At 46.2% G+C, this 18,701-nt stretch overlaps 1 long non-coding RNA gene across 1 annotated transcript; it reads right to left on the minus strand.

Annotated features, from left to right (window-relative positions):
• Nucleotides 1–1,159: 1,159 nt before the first annotated feature.
• LOC132660282 (uncharacterized) lies at nucleotides 1,160–18,700 on the minus strand. Its single transcript, XR_009601705.1, has 2 exons — nucleotides 15,729–18,700; nucleotides 1,160–3,157 (listed from the first exon to the last, which is right to left on the minus strand). It is a non-coding gene; the product is annotated as an uncharacterized LOC132660282 (long non-coding RNA).
• Between the last annotated feature and the right edge of the window lies 1 nt (nucleotide 18,701).

Below are 18,701 nucleotides of genomic sequence, written 5' to 3' on the forward strand. Positions count from 1 at the left end.
ACGGAACAGAACGGGGGGTGGAGAGGCAGCCCCCAGAAGGTCTGCACGCCGTGCTGAGGAGTTGTCACCTTTATCCCATAGATGAGGGGCTCACAGAGGAACACAAGGAAGAATTCCGCGGAACCCCCAGGCAGTCCTGAGATGGGGTGGTGGTTTTCTTCCTCCCCTTCTCCACCCACTTCTTCTCCTCCTCTTTCTCCTCTCCTTCTAAAATTGACCTTTGTTGAATACGTTGTACAGTTATGAATTTATTCCTCCATCTTTTTTTTTTTTCTTGGCCACACTGCTTGGCCTGTGCAATCCTAGTTCCCTGACCAGGGCTCAAACCTTCGCCCCTGCAGTGAAAGCATGGAGTCTTAACCACTGGATGCCAGGGAGGTCCCTGTTCCTCTGTCTTAACAAGAAGAGACTCTTGCAATCATAGACCCTCCTTGGATATTTGTCCAGAAGTTGAGGCCACTCTTCAGTACATGATCCTTATAGCCAGGATGGTAGGTATGTCTGGAGAAGGGGATCTGAGCACACAAACCAGGAGGAGCCTTTACCACAAATGGGTCCAGCGGGCCCACGACTGGCTGTGTCACATGCAGGTGACCTAAAACAGCTGCGGCAGGTAGAGGGCCCAGGTGGCTGCCCACCTCCACCTCGGATATTTTTTCCCCCCACTGGGGTTATTTCAGCCAGAAAATGTTGCTTGCAAGGAATAGAAATAATTCACAGTTAAAAAGTAAGGAGGAAAAAGGAATCCAATGGGAAAATGTGGGTTCATTCATATAACTGAAAGGAAAGCTCAGTAATACTCAGTTCAGTTCAGTCACTCAGTCATGTCCGACTCTTTGCGACCCCATGAATCGCAGCACGCCAGGCCTCCCTGTCTATCACCATCTCCCGGAGTTCACTCAGACTCACGTCCAGCGAGTCAGTGATGCCATCCAGCCATCTCATCCTCTGTCATCCTCTTCTCCTCCTGCCCCCAATCCCTCCCAGCATCAGAGTCTTTTCCAATGGGTCAACTCTTCGCATGAGGTGGCCAGAGTACTGGAGTTTCAGCTTTAGCATCATTCCTTCCAAAGAAATCCCAGTAATATTAAGTAATGATAATAATAAACATATATTGAGCACAGATTTTATGCCAGTCACCATTCAAGAGCTTTGCACGTATTATTAATCCATTTAATCTTTACAACAATGCTAAATACTAATGGACTCATGGACCCAGTGGGGGAAGGAAAGAGTGGGACAAATGGAGAAGGTAGTATTGACATACATAAATATGTAAAAATAGTGTAAAATAGACAGCTGATGAGAAGTTGCTATATAGCACAAGGAGCCCAGCCTGGCACTCTGTGATGACCCAGAAGGGTGGGATGTGATGGGTGGGATGGGGGGAGGGGAGTGAGGCTCAAGAAGGAGCAGGTATATGTGTAATTATGGCTGATCTGCGTTGCTGTAGGCAGAAGCCAACACAACATTGTAAAGTAATTTCCCTCCAGTTAAAAAAATAAATTTAAAACCACAATGCTAAATACTAAACAGGACACTACTATAATGCTAATTTTATACATTCAGTTCAGTTCAGTTCAGTTCAGTCACTCAGTCGTGTCCGACTCTTTGTGACCCCATGAATCGCAGCGCGCCAGGCCTCCCTGTCCATCACCAACTCCTGGAGTTCATCCAAACTCATGTGCATTGAGTCGGTGATGCCATCCAGCCATCTCATCCTCCGTCGTCCCCTTCTCCTCCTGCCCCCAATCCCTCCCAGCATCATGGTCTTTTCCACTGAGTCATCTCTTCACATGAGGTGGCCAAAGTATTGGAGTTTCAGCCTCAGCATCAGTCCTTCCAATGAACACCCAGGACTGGTCTCCTTTAGGATAGACTGGTTGGATCTCCTTGCAGTCCAAGGGACTCTCAAGAGTCTTCTCCAACACCACGGTTCAAAAGCATCAATTCATTGGTGTTCAGCTTTCTTCACAGTCCAACTCTCACATCCATACATGACCACTGGAAAAACCATAGCCTTGACTAGACAGACCTTTGTTGGCAAAGTAATGTCTCTGCTTTTGAATATGCTGTCTAGGTTGGTCATAACTTTCCTTCCAAGGAGAAAGCGTCTTTTAATTTCATGGCTGCAAGGAAACTGAAATTCAGAGAGGTTCAGTAATGAACTCAAAGTCACTGGGTGAGGCAGCACCAGAGCCATGATTTGAACACACAAAATCTGGTTTCTGAGTCAGTGCTTCTTACTCCTACACTAAGAAACAGGATTCAGGAAGGTAAAAACAGAAGGGAATAAAGAAGGACTGATGTCTTCAGAGAAGTGTCACATGTGACCGGCCCAGCTTTGGATGCCTGCCATCTTGTAAATGAGGAAGGGGAGGGTCCCTGGACTGAAAGTCTTCCTGGATTATGTGAAAGAAAGGAGCCATTTCTCAAAACACAGCCAACACTGGATTCCACATAAGGCTGTAATATGAAGCAACAAATAAAGACACAAATGAAAAAGAGCTCTATTACTAAAAGAAAAAACAACTATCACCAGAACCCTCTTATTTGTACATGAGTAAATAAATAGTTTTTTAAAAAGTTGAGGCTGTCAGAAACAGACTCACAGACTTTGAGAATGAACTTATAGTTGCCAGGGGGGAACGATGGGGAAAGGAATAGTTTGGGATGGTCCTGTCCACACTGCTATATTTCAAATGGACAACCAACCAGGTCCTACTGGAGAGCACAGGGAGCTCTGCTCACTGTTATGTGACAGCCTGGATGGGAGGGGTGTTTGGAGGAGGATGGATACATGTATGTGTGTGGCTGAGTTGCTTTGCTGTTCACCCAACACTATCACATCGTTAATTGTCTATACTTCCATACAAAATTGGAGAAGGTGATGGCACCCCACTCCAGTACTCTTGCCTGGAAAATCCCACAGATGGAGGAGCCTGGTGGGCTGTAGTCCATGGGGTTGTGAAGAGTCGGACACAACTGAGGGACTTCACTTTCACTTTTCACTTTCATGCATTGGAGAGGGAAATGGCAACCCACTCCAGTGTTCTTGCCTGGAGAATCCCAGGGATGGGGGAGCCTGGTGGGCTGCCGTCCATGGGGTCGCACAGAGTCGGACACGACTGAAGCGATGCAGCAGCAGCAGCAGCAGCTGTACAAAATAAAAAATTCAAAATAAAAGTTGAAGCTGTCAGTGTTTATTATTACTAGGCTGCTTTTGCATGTAGAAAAATATTTAAGACTGATTTTTTAAATGTGTTAATGTGAAAATAATTTAGAAATCCATTTTTTCCTTAGGCCTTTGAATTCAACTTACAAGTCTCTTTAAACATAGACTATATTTTAACAGGGAGACACATAGTCTCTTAGTCAATGTTTAAAGAAACCAAAATAGCTTTAAACAATGGGCCCAGATAACAAACCTCAATACATTAAATCTCTTCCGATATTTATACTGGTTTGATAAGCAAAAGCCTTCCAAGTATTCAAAACATCTAGTGAATTGATAAAATCAAAGTTAAAGACTCTTAGATTCTTCTAAAATTCCAGGGACAGAGGAGCCTGGCGGGCTACAGTCCATGGGGTTGAAAAGGGTAGGACATGACTGAGTGACTAACACACACACATATGCAGATTCTTCTAAACAATCAAATGTAGCAAATTTTCTTTTTTTAAATTTTCCAATAAAAATTTACATATCTAAATTAAACTGCTACTCACATTTTAAAGTGGCATTATCAGGCTAATCTGTCTTTAATATGAGAAAAATACTCCCTTATTATATCACATATTTCAGATACCAAACATCTGCTGATTTGCCCACAAGTATTATCTTTGTGATTTACTTCCCCATCACTCTGTATTTCTAAACTTTCCCAGGGTGAAAAAATGTTTAGCACTAGGAGAATAAACATCACAAGCAAGTACCATCCTAAACTTAGGAATTTATCAACCAGAGATTTCTGGCTAGAATACAGGATCTGAGATGTAAGGACAATTTTTTTCTTCATGGTGTTTGGCATATTCAGTCTTTTCATGGTTACTATGGCCACAAGCAACTCTGAATCCATACTTTGCATAAGGGATTAGCTTCTGCACTCTTGCCCTTGGTCAAAATTGAGTGATCTGTCTCCTTTTAACCCTGCAGCACACACTGTTAATTGTCCCTAAATACACACTTCTCTCAGCACACATTCCCAGGATAAAGACCATATTACCAGCATCCCTTGTAGCTAGGCAGCTGAAAGTGACCTGGCCGATGAGATGTAAGAAAATATTAGTGTGGGCAAACTGTTGGAGGTGTCTTGAAAAGTAAAGAACATGCTCTTATCTCTTTTTAAATGCCTAGAATAATTAATAATTGTAATAAAGATCTGCTGGCTGGCTGGAGCAATAGCAGCCAACTTGGACTAGGAAGTAAACGTAAGGATGGATGGTGTACATTCTCCTGGAACAGCAAGGAAGATGAAGCCTGGGCCCCTGAGGCAATAGAATGCCATATCAGCCTTTCTACCAGGACTTGTAGAAGAGAGAAATTAACTTCTGCCTGATTCAGTTCAGTTGCTCAGTCATGTCCTACTCATTGAGACTCCATGGACTGCAGCAAGCCAGACTTCCTTGTCCATCAACAACTGCTGGACATTACTCAAACTCATGTCCATTGAGTCAGTGATGCCATCCAACCATCTTATCCTCTGTTGTCCCCTTCTCCTCTTGTCTTCAGTCTTTCCAAGCATAAGGGTCTTTTCTAATGAGTCAGATCTTCAGATCAGGTGGCCAAAGTATTGGAGCTTTATCTTCAGTATCAGTCCTTCCACCGAATATTCAGGATTGATTTCCTTTAAGATTGACTGGTTTGATCTCCCTGCAGCGCAAGGGACTCACAAGAGTCTTCTCCAGCACTACAGTTCAAAAACATCAATTCTTTGGTGCTCAGCTTTCTTTATGGCCCAATTCTTACATCCAAACATAACTATTGGAAATAACATAGCTTTGACTAGATGGACCTTTGTTGGCTAAGTAATGTCTCTGCTTTTTAATATGCTGTTTATGTTGGTCATAACTTTTCTTCCAAGGAACAAGCATCTTTTAATTTCATGGCTGCAGTCACCATCTGCAGTGATTTTGGAGTCCAAGAAAATAAAGTCTTTCACTGTTTCCATTGTTTCCCCATTTATTTGCCATGAGGAGATGGGACTGGATGCCATGATCTTAGTTTTCTGAATGTTGAGTTTTAAGCCAACTTTTTCACTCCCTCTTTTACTTTCATCAAGAGGCTCTTTAGTTTTTCACTTTCTGCCATAAGGATGGTGTAATATGCATATCTGAGCTTATTGATATTTCTCCTGGCAATCTTGATTCCAGCTTGTGCTTCATTCAGCCCAGCATTTCACATGATTAAGCCATTGTTATACTGGGTTTTCTGCAGCCAAGCGTAATCCTAACTGCTATAGCTACTATCATCTGATTTGTATAGATGAAATTCTGAATCTTTCCTTCATGAGTAGGGTTCCTCACCAGTCAGTCATTTTACTGCTGAATGGAATTATCTGGCTGTAGACCACAATCCGAAAGCACCCTAATGACTTAAATGATTTTACCAGATTGACACCTGGAATTAGCAGCAGATGTCACATCTCTTAAAACTGATGCCATGGTGCCCAGGACAATCTCAAGGTAGATATATCTGCCTCCAGAATCATTAAATGCAGATCATTAAGTGCAGGAAGCTAACATTAATTTATATTTTATGAGTTTGCAGTTCAAAATATGTCAACACTAAACTATTTAGGACATCAATACACACAGAGGTAACAATAGCTAACTTACTGTACACCTACTGTGTGCATGGCATATTCAGGTTGCCCCTATCATTATCCTTATTTAGGCACAAGCAAGCTGAAGCTAAACGTTTTGCACAAGTTTATACATGCAGTTCCACTCTATAAACCACTGAGCTATAGAGGTGTCATCCCCTTTTGCTTTTCATACCGTTCATGGGGTTCCAGCTCTATGCACCCTCTGTATTGTTCCAACTATCAAAAGAGGGGGGGAAAAGATGTTTGTGGATTTAGTCTCCAGAAAAGTTAACCAATTAAACGATAAAAAATACAAAGAAATAATTTCAGGGCCTCTTTTTTATTTCTTAATAATACATATGGATGCCATCTTCATTCTTTTTAAACATGGACCGCTTACATCCTAAATTGAATATTCTAGGTTCCAACTGGGAAAAATAACTTGCTCTTCTTTGAGGGGGAAAATAGGCCAACTCAAAGTTTGAAGGCCACCGCCATGGACATGTATTTTATTTTTTCAATTAATTTTATTGGAGCATAGTTCCTTTACAAGGTTGTGTTAGTGTCTACTGTACAGCAAAGTGAGTCGGCCATGCATGTATACATACACCCCTCTTTCTGGACTTCCTTCCCATTCAGGTCACTGCCCTCCGTTAAGCAGAGTTCCCTGTGCTCTACAGTATGTTCTTATTAGTTATCTGTTTTATATATTTATTTTTAAAAAGGAAGAATCACAAGGCTTTCTTCCCCCAGAGAGACGCTGCTGGCCTAGCAAAACCCAGATACTGGGCAACTCTTACCCTGCATGACTTTCTATTCTATTCTCACTTATAAAACATCTGCAGAAATGTTAACAGGACCATATGGATTAGAAAGACACTTAAATTAACAATGGCCATCATTTATTGAGTGCTTACTAAGTATCCGGCAGTGAAACGGTAATTTTTTACATATGATCTTTCTCCTTCAAAGAGCACTGAGAGGCAGGAACAATATACCTATTCTGCAGATGGAAACCAGCAGACTGAGGAAGTGTGACTCATCTGACAAGGGCTTCGGCAGAGTCTAGAGCCCCGCCCCCTGCCCCTCTGTGCTGACTGCTTCCTCCAAAAGGCAGGCCTACATGTCATCCTTCTCTGTCTGTTCTTTCACTCATTTTCCCAGGGTCAAGGCTGACTTTTACATGCCATAAAACCACAATACAGAGCATTTTTGATCCCTAAAGAGCCCCACAATTTCTTTTCAAGAATAAAGGTGATAACCTTGGGGTCTTAAGACAGCTTTCAAATCCAGTAATTGCATTCTGCCTGTTTTGACTTTACTCAGAAGTAAAATCATGGAAAAACATCATAGAACAAAAGATTTCTTCTTGCATGGACCCTTAGAGATCACCTAAGTGCTTTCAAAGCCAGTGCTTTCAGTCCTGGGGAAGGCAATCCAATGGGAAGCCAATGGGCAATCCAAAAGGCAATCCAATGGGAAGCACAAGCATAGCAATTTAAACTCCTTTGGCCAGCTCCCTCTCTTCTTGTGCTTCTCTCTCTTGTTTTTATTCTTTTGGCAGTGCCAAGGGGCATGTGGGGTCTTATTTCTCCATCCAGGGATCGAACCTGTGCCCCTTGCAGTGGAAGCATGGAATCTTAACTACTGGACCCGCTGGGAAGACCCCTGGGGCTTCTCTTTTGAAGTATCTTTCATAGTGATAATCAGCCATTGATTGGGCCATATTCCCAGTATCCAGCCCAGGGCCCAGCGGACAGCAAATGTTCACTAAATGGATTAATGCAGATGGCAGACCCAATCTGGAACCCTTGGGTCCCCTACAGCACAGTAGGAGAGCATTGGTTAACTCAGCCTCCTGATTGTACAGATGAGAAAACTGGAATCAGAAGAAGGAAATTGGCAGCAGTCAGATGGCTACAAAGTAGCCAAGCCAGAATTTGGAACCAGGACATCTTATCAAAAAGACTGTCCATGACCCTTTCAGGATTTGTGGCTGAGTGGCTAAGTACTGTAATGCCTGCCCAGGCCCTGCAGCCATATTAGAGATGGAAGTTTAAAGGCAGGTTCCTGGACCCTACTGCAGGCTTGCTGAATTCCAAACCTCTGGGAATGGATTACAGGAGGCTATGCTTAGTAGAAGCCTCCTGAAGTTAGCCTTGTGCACACTGAAGCTTGGGAAACAGACTCTAATTAGGACCCTAGTTATCTTTTGTTTGGTTCCAGGAGATCACTGGAGACTCAGATAACTGGGGTCCTTCTCCTGCTTGGGGACAGACAGTAGAATCACCAACCAGGGGGGTTACCTGTAGAGAGTCATGTTCTTGAATAAATTATTCATGCCAGAATCATTTACTGACAATAACCATGAACTCAGGGCTCTGTCCTCATCCCTCTTTTCATTTTCCACAATGTCCCCAGGGGATCTCATCCACGCCTGGTCTCCATCACCCCCTGCTGCCTGTGAATCTGGCATCACCTGGGTTGTGCAAATCAGTCCTGAAAATGCAGCTGCCTGAGGCTGTGTGCCCTTCTAAAGCAGGCTGCAAACTCTGACACTTCTCCCATCAAGGGGCAGGTCTAGAGCCCCTCCCTAGTGTCTGGATAGGCGTGTGACTACTCTGAAATAGTGCAGGATGAATGATGCTATGCTATTTCAGAAGTTAGGTCATAAAAGGCATGCGGCTTCTACCTGTCTCTCCTGGGATGCTCATTTTCAGAACCCAGGGGCTAAAAATGGGGCACTGTGGCAAAAGACAACAAAAGAGAAAGCAAAAATACCCCAAAATACATCTTAAATGCTAAAAGGGAACAGAAATTGGATATACCCGCTTAGAGCAACAGCTCCTAACAATATACACAACACTCCTCCAGAGAAAACCTCACAGAAATAAACAATATGCCATAAAACCTTCTTATCAAGGAGTGGGTTGAAAATATGTTCCATTGATCCACTTCTGCCACGGCTCAGACTCTCACTTGATGAAGCAGCATGCCTATTTTCAGCAAAGGAACACACTGCCCACCAGTCCTGCTAGCTCTTAAACTGTGAGTGCTGCTACGCCCTACAAAATACGTAGACCCTCCAGATGCTCTACCTGTATTCCTACGGTGGCCCCTACATCCTAAAAAATAATTGTTTTAATTCCTACTAGTGCCAACATGTATGATATTCGAAACCAGCTCAATTTCCTAAAGCAGCCAACCTCCCTCTCCTTAAGGCCAGGTGGACAGATTTTATTTTTCACTCATGCAGTCAGTTGGCCTGGCCACCTTTTTTATTCCCTCCATTGGTTTGGGAAAGATTATCATACATATGAAAGCTTTTACTAAATTCACGAAAAACCCTGAAGTGATAGTCAACAAAGCCTGCACTTACCAAACACTGAAGAACTGATGCTTTTGAACTGTGGTGTTGGAGAAGACTCTTGAGAGTCCCTTGGACTGCAAGGAGAGCCAACCAGTCCATCCTAAAGGAAATCAGTCCTGAGTGTTCATCAGAGGGACTGATGTTGAAGCTGAAACCCCAATACTTTGGCCACCTGATGTGAAGAACTAACTCATTGGAAAAGACCCTGAAGCTGGGAAAGATTGAAGGCAGGAGGAGAAGGAGACAACAGAGGATGAGATGGTTGGATGGCATCACCGACTTAATGGACATGAATTTGCGTAAACTCTGGGAGTTGGTGATGGACAGGAAGGTCTGGCATGCTGTAGTCCATGGGGTTGCAAAGAGTCAGATACGACTGAGAGACTGAACTGAACTGAAAACATCTCTAATAAGAAAAAGCAGCACTCCCAAATAAAATGGCCTTAAACATTATTATTGCCGCACAAAGAGTTACCTATGCATTATCCAAACAAAATATTATATGTTCATATCTGATAAGTTTACTAATGGGATGTTGTTGCTAAGTCATGTCCGACTCTTTGTGACCCCATGGACTGTAGCCCGCCAGGCTCCTGTAGTCCATGGGATTCTTCAGGCAAGAAAACTGGAGTGGGTTGCCATTTCCTTCTCCAGGGGATTTTGAACTCTTGTCTCCTGTATCATGAGCAGATTCTTTTTAGCACTGACCCACCTAGGAAGTCCCAAGTCTACTAATGCATCATCTTTATTAAATTACATAAAAACACAAATACAGGCCCTCAGTGATTCACTCTGCAGCCTAAAAAAAATGGTTCAGATCATGGGACATTCCATTAAAAAAAAAAAACAACTGTTATTTATTTTTAAAATCATTATTGGGACTTCCCTGGCGATCCAGTGGTTAAGACTTTGAACATCAGCTGCAGGGGTATGGGTTCAATTCTTGGCTTGGGAACCAAAATCCCATATGCCACATGGCATGGGTAAAAAAAAAAAAAAAAAATCATTATCTTAATCTGTACTGTGTCTTACATGTACCTGCCTCCAGTATAGTCAGGGAGCCACCAAACAGGTCACTTTCATGCTAGGAAATCTCATTGCTGATCACTCAAAGTGAAAGTGAAAGTGAAGTCGCTCAGTCATGTCGGACTCTTTGCGACCCCATGGACTGTAGCCCACCAGGCTCCTCCCTCCATGGGATTCTCCAGGCAAAAGTACTGGAGCGGGTTGCCTTTCCTTCTCCAAGGGATCTTCCCGACGCAGGGATCGAATCCGGGTCTCCTGCATTCCAGGCAGACGTTTTAACATCTGAGCCACCAGGGAAGGCCACATTAAAAAAAAAGGGGGGGGGGAACGTATAAAAATGTAAAAACCAGGCACACAAAAAAGAAAATGTCAGCAGAGGCCATGGCCAGGACATGACCTCCAGTGGACCGGAAGGCCGGACCCAGGCCATCTGAGGCTCCTCACCCCTCCCCTGTGATACTGTGGGGGTCCTAGGCACAAGGCCTTTCTGTGTCCCCCGTTTCTTCAATTATAGGAAACTGCCTTCATTCAGCCTCCGGGACCTTCCCCGAGTTCCAGTGGGCAGATTCAAGCAGTTGTTAATTAGGGAAGGGAGAGAGTGGGAGAGTGGGGCAAGGGCCTGGTTCCCCATCAAAGGATGCACATGATAACGTCTTAGAGCTATTTTGCAGATACTGAAGCCCCTTCCAGGAGCCCACACGCATGTAGACTCCAGATCAGTTGGACCTTAAGGTTGATGATGTGGACTCCTGCTTACCTCACCACCAGCCCAGCAAAAGGATGTCCAAGAGCTGATTATGCCTTCTTAGGACAATTAATATTAAACTTCTCACTATCTTCTCCAAGTGGGGATACGTGGTTTGCAGGGCATGAACCTGCTATACTCTCCTTTGCCTGGCAAAGCAATAAAACTGTCTTTTTCTACTTCATCCAAAGCTCCGTCTCTGAGATTTGATTCTGCATCAGTGTACAGAGAAGCTGAATTTTCGGCATCGCTTGTCCTAGGGATGTACACTCTGCCCATCATCTCCACCATGGCATCTGTTCTCAAGGATGCAGGCTTGAGAGACCACGTGTGGTTGAGACCCTCGGAATGGTGTACGTCACCGAGCTCCTTTAAGGCTATGAACTCCTATGGAGAAGGAACCTGTGACCCACTCCAGTATTCTTGCCTGGAGAATCGAGTCGGACACAACTGAGCAACTAATTGATGATGAACTCCTAAGATTCTGGTGCGTGGGGGCAGAGATCTACTTTCTCACTGCCTGAAGTAAGTCCTGAGTAAGTGTCCTTCTTTGTTAAACCTGCCAACTACCAATCTGGAGTGCCTTCTTCTCTCTTTGGTCTCTCTTTGGCTCCATGTACAGGGGTGGTTTCAGATTTCACCCCCAAAACTCCTACAGCGGCAAACCAACAACCTGTTCGTGATCTCAGTACACCCACTTATCAGCCTATCATGGCACTGCCCAAACATGGCGAAATAACCAGCCACAGTCAGTCCCCTGAACAGTGTGGGCTCCTGGAGGACGGGAACTGTGCCGTGTCCACCTCTTCATCCCCAGCACTTTGCATCTGACGCTTAGCAGGTGCCCAGTAAATTTGCATTGGATGAACTGTGCTCCTTTTCTCTGGGGACTTTCCCATCTCACTGGAAATGTAGCTTAATATGCAAATAAACTACAAAGGCACAAAGGAATGGCAGAGTCTAAGAAAGACACAGCAGGATATCGCGAAGGGAAGGGACTAAAGCTACAGAGGAAGTAACAATCCCCTCAGCTTCATGGAGGGGGTCAGTGAGACCGCAGGGGTCAGGCTGATGGAGAGCTTTCAAGGGCACCGATAGTCCATATGCAGAGCCTGGTGGTGGGTTTTCTAGAAGGACTGGCATTGCGTGAGAACACAGGTATGACAGGCAAGGTGAGACCCTCTATTATATACTACTTGTGGTTTTTGTCCTCTATGTGTTCCCTTTTCATACCAGGCCTTGACAGTTTTTGACTCAAAGACTTTTGCCAAAGGGGAAATCAGAAGTAGGAATTGTTTGAAATCTTGTTTCAATCCATTTGCATAGGAAAAAGGAGACAGTGGTGTGCTTCTGAGAGCACTAGGAGAAAAAAATGACAAAAAGGATCTCTAAGGCTGGAGGTCAGCTGGAGGTGTGCAGAGGGGAACCAGCACTCAAGGGCAGGGCCTTGAAGAGGGGTGAGCAGGAAGGTTGAGCATCCCTGGTATAATGGCTTGAATAGCGTCTCCCAAATTCATGTTCCCCTGGGAACTTCTGAATGTGATCTGATTTGGAAATAAGGTCTTTGCACATGTTGTTGTTGTTCAGTCATGTCTGACTCTTTGCAACCCTACAGACTGCTGAACACCATGCTTCCCTGTCCTTCACTATCTCTCAGACTTTGCTCAAACTCATGTCCATTGCATAGGTAATTAGTTAAATAAATTCAGTTCAGTTCAGTTCAGTTCAGTCTCTCAGTCGCGTCCAACTCTTTGCAACCCCGTGAATTGTAGCACGCCAGCCTCCCTGTCCATCACCATCTCCCGGAGTTCACTCAAACCCATGTCCATCGAGTCGGTGATGCCATCCAGCCATCCCATCCTCCGCCGTCCGCTTTTCCTTCCGCCCCCAATCCCTCCCAGCATCAGAGTCTTTTCCAATGAGTCAACTCTTCGCATCAGGCAGCCAAAGTACTGGAGTTTCAGCTCTAGCATCATTCCTTCCAAAGAACACCCAGGACTGATCTCTTTTAGAATGGACTGATTGGATCTCTTTGCAGTCCAAAGGACTCTCAAGAGTCTTCTCCAACACCACAGTTCAAAAGCATCAGTTCTTCGGCACTCAGCTTTCTTCACAGTCCAACTCTCACATCCATACATGACCACTGGAAAAACCATAGCCTTGCCTAGACGGACCTTTGGTGGCAAAGTAATGTCTCTGCTTTTGAATATGCTTTTTAGGTTGGCCGTAACTTTTCTTCCCAGGAGTAAGCGTTAAACAAATTAAGAGAAGGGCATACTGGATTAGTCAGATGTGTGTGCTCTGTTGCTTCAGTTGTGTCTGACTCTGTGACGCCATGGACTATAGTCCACCAGGCTCCTCTGCTCATGGAATTTTCCCAGGCAAGAATACTGGAGTGGGTTGCCATTTCCTTCTCCAGGGGATCTTCCCAACCCATGGACTGAACCCACATCTCTTGTATCTCCTGCATTTGCAGGTGAGTCTTTACCACTGAGCCACCTGGGAAGCCCATAGGGGGTTAAGGTGGGGCCCCTAAACCCTGGTGTCCCTACAAGAGGAGAAGATACATACAGACATTCACACGCAGACTTAAAGCGACACACACAAAACATACCTACAGACTCATACGGACACACACAGAGACACACATAGACTCACACACAGAGAAAGAGAGAGAGACTCATACCGACTCCGCACACACAGCCATATGAAGACAGAAGCTTCCACAAGCCAAGGAAGGCCAAGGACTGCCAGAAGCCACCAGAGCCAAGAGGCAGGAGACAGATTCTCTCAGGGTTTCCAAAAGGAATTGGTCCTGCTGACACCTTGATTTCAGACTTCTGGCCTCCTGAACTGTGAGAAAATAAATTTCTGCTGTTTTTGGCCACCCAGTTTGTGGTCATTTGTACTGGCAGCCCTAGGAAACCAACACATCCAGGAAGGCTGGACCGCAGGACGGGGGTTGTTTAGGAGCCTTGGTCCCTGACGGGTCAGGCAGCTTAGAAGAGCAGGAGGCTGGGCCGATGCAGCAAGTGCAGCTCAAAAGCTGAGCTCCCTCATCACACCAGGCCCTGGTTAGAACTCTGGACCTTTAAACACCTCCAGAGTTGAAGAGCCCTATGACAGCTATTAGGGAACTCTTTACCAGCCCAGCAACGCAGAGATCTATGTTGATTTCAAGGGTCCAAAACATGGCAGGACTTCTGGGCTGACTCGTGTTTGCTATATGGGGTTCATAAAAAGGAAGAATGGAAAACAAGTAAGAAACATACACTAGGACCATATCAAGGAGGACCTTAGTTGCTAGGCTCAGATGTTTGGATTTACTTTCCAAGGCAATGGGAGCAATTGAAGTTTTAAGGGTTGTAAGCTTGGGACTGACTTGGGGGGGTGACTACCTTGAAGGGGGACTTCAGAAAAATCACTCTGGCTGTAGCTGTATATAGGTTATCAAGTGGTTGGCTGCAAGTAACAGGAGCATGGCCTAAAGTGACTTAAACGAAATAGCTGTATTTACTCATACAAAAGAAAAGCTAGAATGTAGACTTCAGGTACAGTGTGATCTGGTCTATGGATCTATCTAGCTTCAGTTTCGTTTTCCTCAGGGGCACAAGCCCTGGAGGAGGGCATGGCAACCCACTCCAGTACACTTGCCTGGAGGATCCCATGGACAAAGGAGCCTGGTGGGCTATAGTTCAAAGCGTTGCAAAGAGTCAGACACGACTGAAGTGACTTAGCACACATACATGCACGCAGGGGCCGAAGATGTCTTCTAGAGAAACTGAGTTAAAAATACTTTCTTGGGACTTCGCTGGTGGTCCAGTGGCTAGGCCTCTGTGCTCTCAATGCGGAGGGCCTGGGTTCAATCTGTGGTCAGGGAACTAGATCCCACACGCCACAATGAAGTGTTCGCATGCGGCAATTAAATATCTCGCACACTGCAACTAAGATGTGGCACAGCCAAATAAGTAAATCATTAAAAAAAAAAAACAAAACACTTTCTTGTTCAGTCCAGTTGGAATAAAGAGAATCTTCCTAGGACATACTTTTAAGAAATTCTTCCCTGTAAGACCCAAGTATGTTTCTATCTTATTGATCCAAATAGGGGTTAAATCTACTTATTCCTGAGCCAAATTCTGCAAAGAGATTAGGGGAGTCATGACTGGACAAGACTAATCAGCTGCCTTAGCTGTTGGTTCTAATACATATGAGTGGTTTAGGGTATGGCTATTTACTCTCGTTGACTCAAATGCCTTGAGACTTTCAGGGTTGGGACGGGACTTAAGAGTCACGGGTCCTACCTGCCCTGCAATCTCCTATACAGGTCTCCGTCCACACATTGACTCCTGAATCAATGCTGCATTAGCAGCCTATTCAGTTGACTAGTTGACCTATAACAGAGTGAGACCTGCCAACAGATTTCTATCCTGGAAAAACTAAAACTTGGAGTGGTCGAATAGTTGCCACAATGTGGATGGGCTGGGGTCACAAACATAAAGCTTTTTGGGGGGTGAACCCAGGACTTAACAGAGAAAGTCTATGGGCAGGGGAGAGAGCAGAGAGAAACAGAAGGAGAGAAGGAGAGAGACAGAGAAAGCCAGAGCAGAAGCACAGGCTACCTTCCCCCTTCTAGTGCCTCACTTTCAGCATCAGTGTGTACATCCCTAACTTTTTTTTTTTAATACCTAAGGAAAAGTTGGGCTAGGTCCTCACAGCTCCCAAGAACCCAAAGCAAAACGCTGCCCAAAACCAAACACCAAGTTCCCAGCAGCTCTGAACTCACCTCTGACAAGCAACGCAGCTCTTTCCTTTTCTGCACAATCACCCGGATGGCATCAGAGCCCAATAGGATCTTTCCACTCTGATGTGCCAAGAAAGGGGACCGGGAGAGGATGGAATCAATTTTCTTAACCATTATTACTGAGAGCTTTGCTGTTGCTCTGAAGCCATTGTGGGGGTGGATGGGGTGATGGCGAGCTTCAATCAATGACGGGTCTCTCCCGGGAGCTCGTTGTGCAGACACTCTAGTCATGACTGTTACCGGCAGGCCGTGTTGGGAAACACACAGGCTGAGAACCTGGAATGCTCACAGACACACATTCCTGACACACAGCCCCAGATCTGGGCTCCTGGAAACTGGCCAGGGCGTCAGAAGTGCTTTTCATCAAATGTCACGACTGTAGGAAAAAAGGGAGAAGGAGAGAGCCCTTCTCAGCTACCTGGTTAAAAAAAAAAAAAAAGAAAAAGAAAACCCTTGTAAAAAGAAAGGAAATAGGGTCAGAAAAAGCCTTGGCAGGTTAACCCATCAGAGGCTGGCAATAGATGCGTCTGAGGAGCATCTTTTTATAGCAGTAAGCTGATGATATATGCATGTTTCATCAGAATCACTTAATAAGAAATTTCCATCTCACTGTGGAGTCATCTAAATGAACTGCCAAAAGCCCAGGGCTGCGACTGAGAGCCAAATTTGATTCTTGGCTGCAGGGCAGAACAGCTGGATGATCTTGGGCACTTACTTGCCCAATCTGATCCTCTTCCCTGCTAGGAGATAACAGGATAGTCTTAATGACTGAAGCATTTTCCATTCTGTAAAGTGCTTTTCTGTACATTATACTCTTTGATCCTTGCAGTAAACATTCCTTTATTAATTCAGCTAGAAACTCTTTATTGGGCACAGAGATGGGCGTTGCAGTCAGCCGGGAGCAGTACACATAGTATTCCCTGCCCCCAGCAAGCTGAATCAAATCAGAAGGCCAAAGTCACCAACTATATAATCAGGAAAACCAACAGGGCACTGCAGGCAGTTGTCCCTGTAGCAAGATGATCCTCGCCGCTCTTGTATTTCCGATGACTTGGATGTGGATGAAGCTCCAAGCCATGCTCCCAGTTGCTAAGTCCCAGAGGTCCATGTGAGAAGGTTCCTGTGACCCAAAGATGCTGCCACTGCCGAGAACAGCAGCTGATGTTGCTGTTCTAGGCAACACCTCTGCTCCCCTCATCCCGTACGAGAAAGCATTTTGGGGAATGCCAAGAGCACTCATCTCAGGAAGAGCTAAGCCCACAAGATGCTTCCTTGCAGGCCAGAAGGTTCACCTCCACCCCCGCCACACCCCACCCAGAACTGAACCAAAAGCCAATAGGTTCAAGCAAGAGGCCTCAGGTGATAAAATACCCCAAACTTTTCTTGCAAACCCTGGAGGCCAGGAAACATAGCCAGATGGCAGTGCCCTGGTGCAGTTTGGCAGGACTCCTTGAAGAACTCCTGCAGATTCGTATGTATGCTTTCTGTTTCGGATCCTCTACCTCCAGTGCCTCTCTTGCCCTTTGTACATCTTTATTCCTCTTTTCCTTCCCTTTCTAGCAGAGAATCTTCTCAGTTTCTCCCCTGCCCTGTTTAATCATTATCTTTTCTGCAGCTCAAAATCTCTCTCCTTTTCTCCTTCATGTCCCAGAAGGACTTGACCAATGCGAGCAACGCATTCCCTAGGCCAGCCCTTCCCCAGCTGTGGGCAGGGACCTGGGGCTGGAGAAGTCCACCACTGGCACAACACACTCTTACTGGGCACTTATTAATATGCTGTATAGAGTTTTTAGTATTGGGCATATATGCATTCCCTTAGTCATCACAGTGACTTTGTGGGACTGATCGCATTATGCCCATTTTCACAGATGGAGAAACTGAGGCACAGAGGTAGCAAGCTTAGGGATTCTGAAACTAGCCTAATTTCACACATCCAAGGAGTGGCACTGCAGATTGGAACCAAGAAGTCTGGTCCTACGGGCCCTACTCTGGAGCATCCACTACATCTCTTTCTGATGAAGAGCTAAGACTGTTCTTTCGCCTTCCATTGCAGAAGGCTGGCCTCTCCGACTGGGGCCAGGGGCACTGCAAGAATTGACTGACCCCTTAGGCCAAGCTGGGCCGTTTTCCTCGTAGCATTTCTCCAAAAAGTTGTGAAAGAGGAAAAGCCCCAATAAGGAGTTAAGAGCTGTAAAACTAGATTTTTTTTTTTTTTTTTTTTGTGGTAATGCCTCTTAAATCCTGTGTCCAGCACTTAGCCTGTAGGACTGGCATTCTGCTACAGAGCAAGACGCCAGCACCGCCCCACTTTCCTATAAAGGACGGAGAAGGCGATGGCACCCCACTCCAGTACTCTTGCCTGGAAAATCCCCGGGAGGAAGGGCCCAAATCCGCAAAGCTGACCCCGAAAGGGGGCCTGTCCTGGCAGTCGGGCTGGCGCGCCCTGCTCTGGATCACGTCGCAGCCCCGGCGGGTGGGAGGGAAGAAGCCGCAGCGGGCAGCAGGGCCAGGGCGGGAAGCCGGGCCGCGGTGGCCCCTCCGGGCTCTCATCTGGGCGCCCGCCCCGGGGCCTCACCAGCCGCCCAGCCCCGCTCCCTCCACCCCCGCTCTCAGTCCCCCCGCGACTCGCGCGCCCTTAGAGGAAGTAGGTGGCTTGGCCCCACCGCCGGCAGGGGGATCGGCCCCTTCCCGCTACCGCGCACCCACGCGGGCTCTTCGGAGCACCGCCGCCTCCTCCGCGGGTTTTAGCCCGCGGGCCACCCCCCCAGGCCGCGCCTCCCCAGCCTTGCCAGCCCGCCGGCGGCGGCCGTCCCCGCAGAGCCCCGCTCTGGGCGGCGATCCGTTCCCCGCGCCTCCAGCGTCTCCCCCGCCGGGCCTCCGCCGACCCGGCTGCAGTCCACGTGGCTCGGCGCTCTCGGTTCGGCTCGCCGGCAGCCCGGAGCCCGGGGAAAGCTG

Source organism: Ovis aries, chromosome 9 (genome assembly GCF_016772045.2).
Source record: "Ovis aries strain OAR_USU_Benz2616 breed Rambouillet chromosome 9, ARS-UI_Ramb_v3.0, whole genome shotgun sequence".
NCBI lineage: Eukaryota > Metazoa > Chordata > Mammalia > Artiodactyla > Bovidae > Ovis > Ovis aries.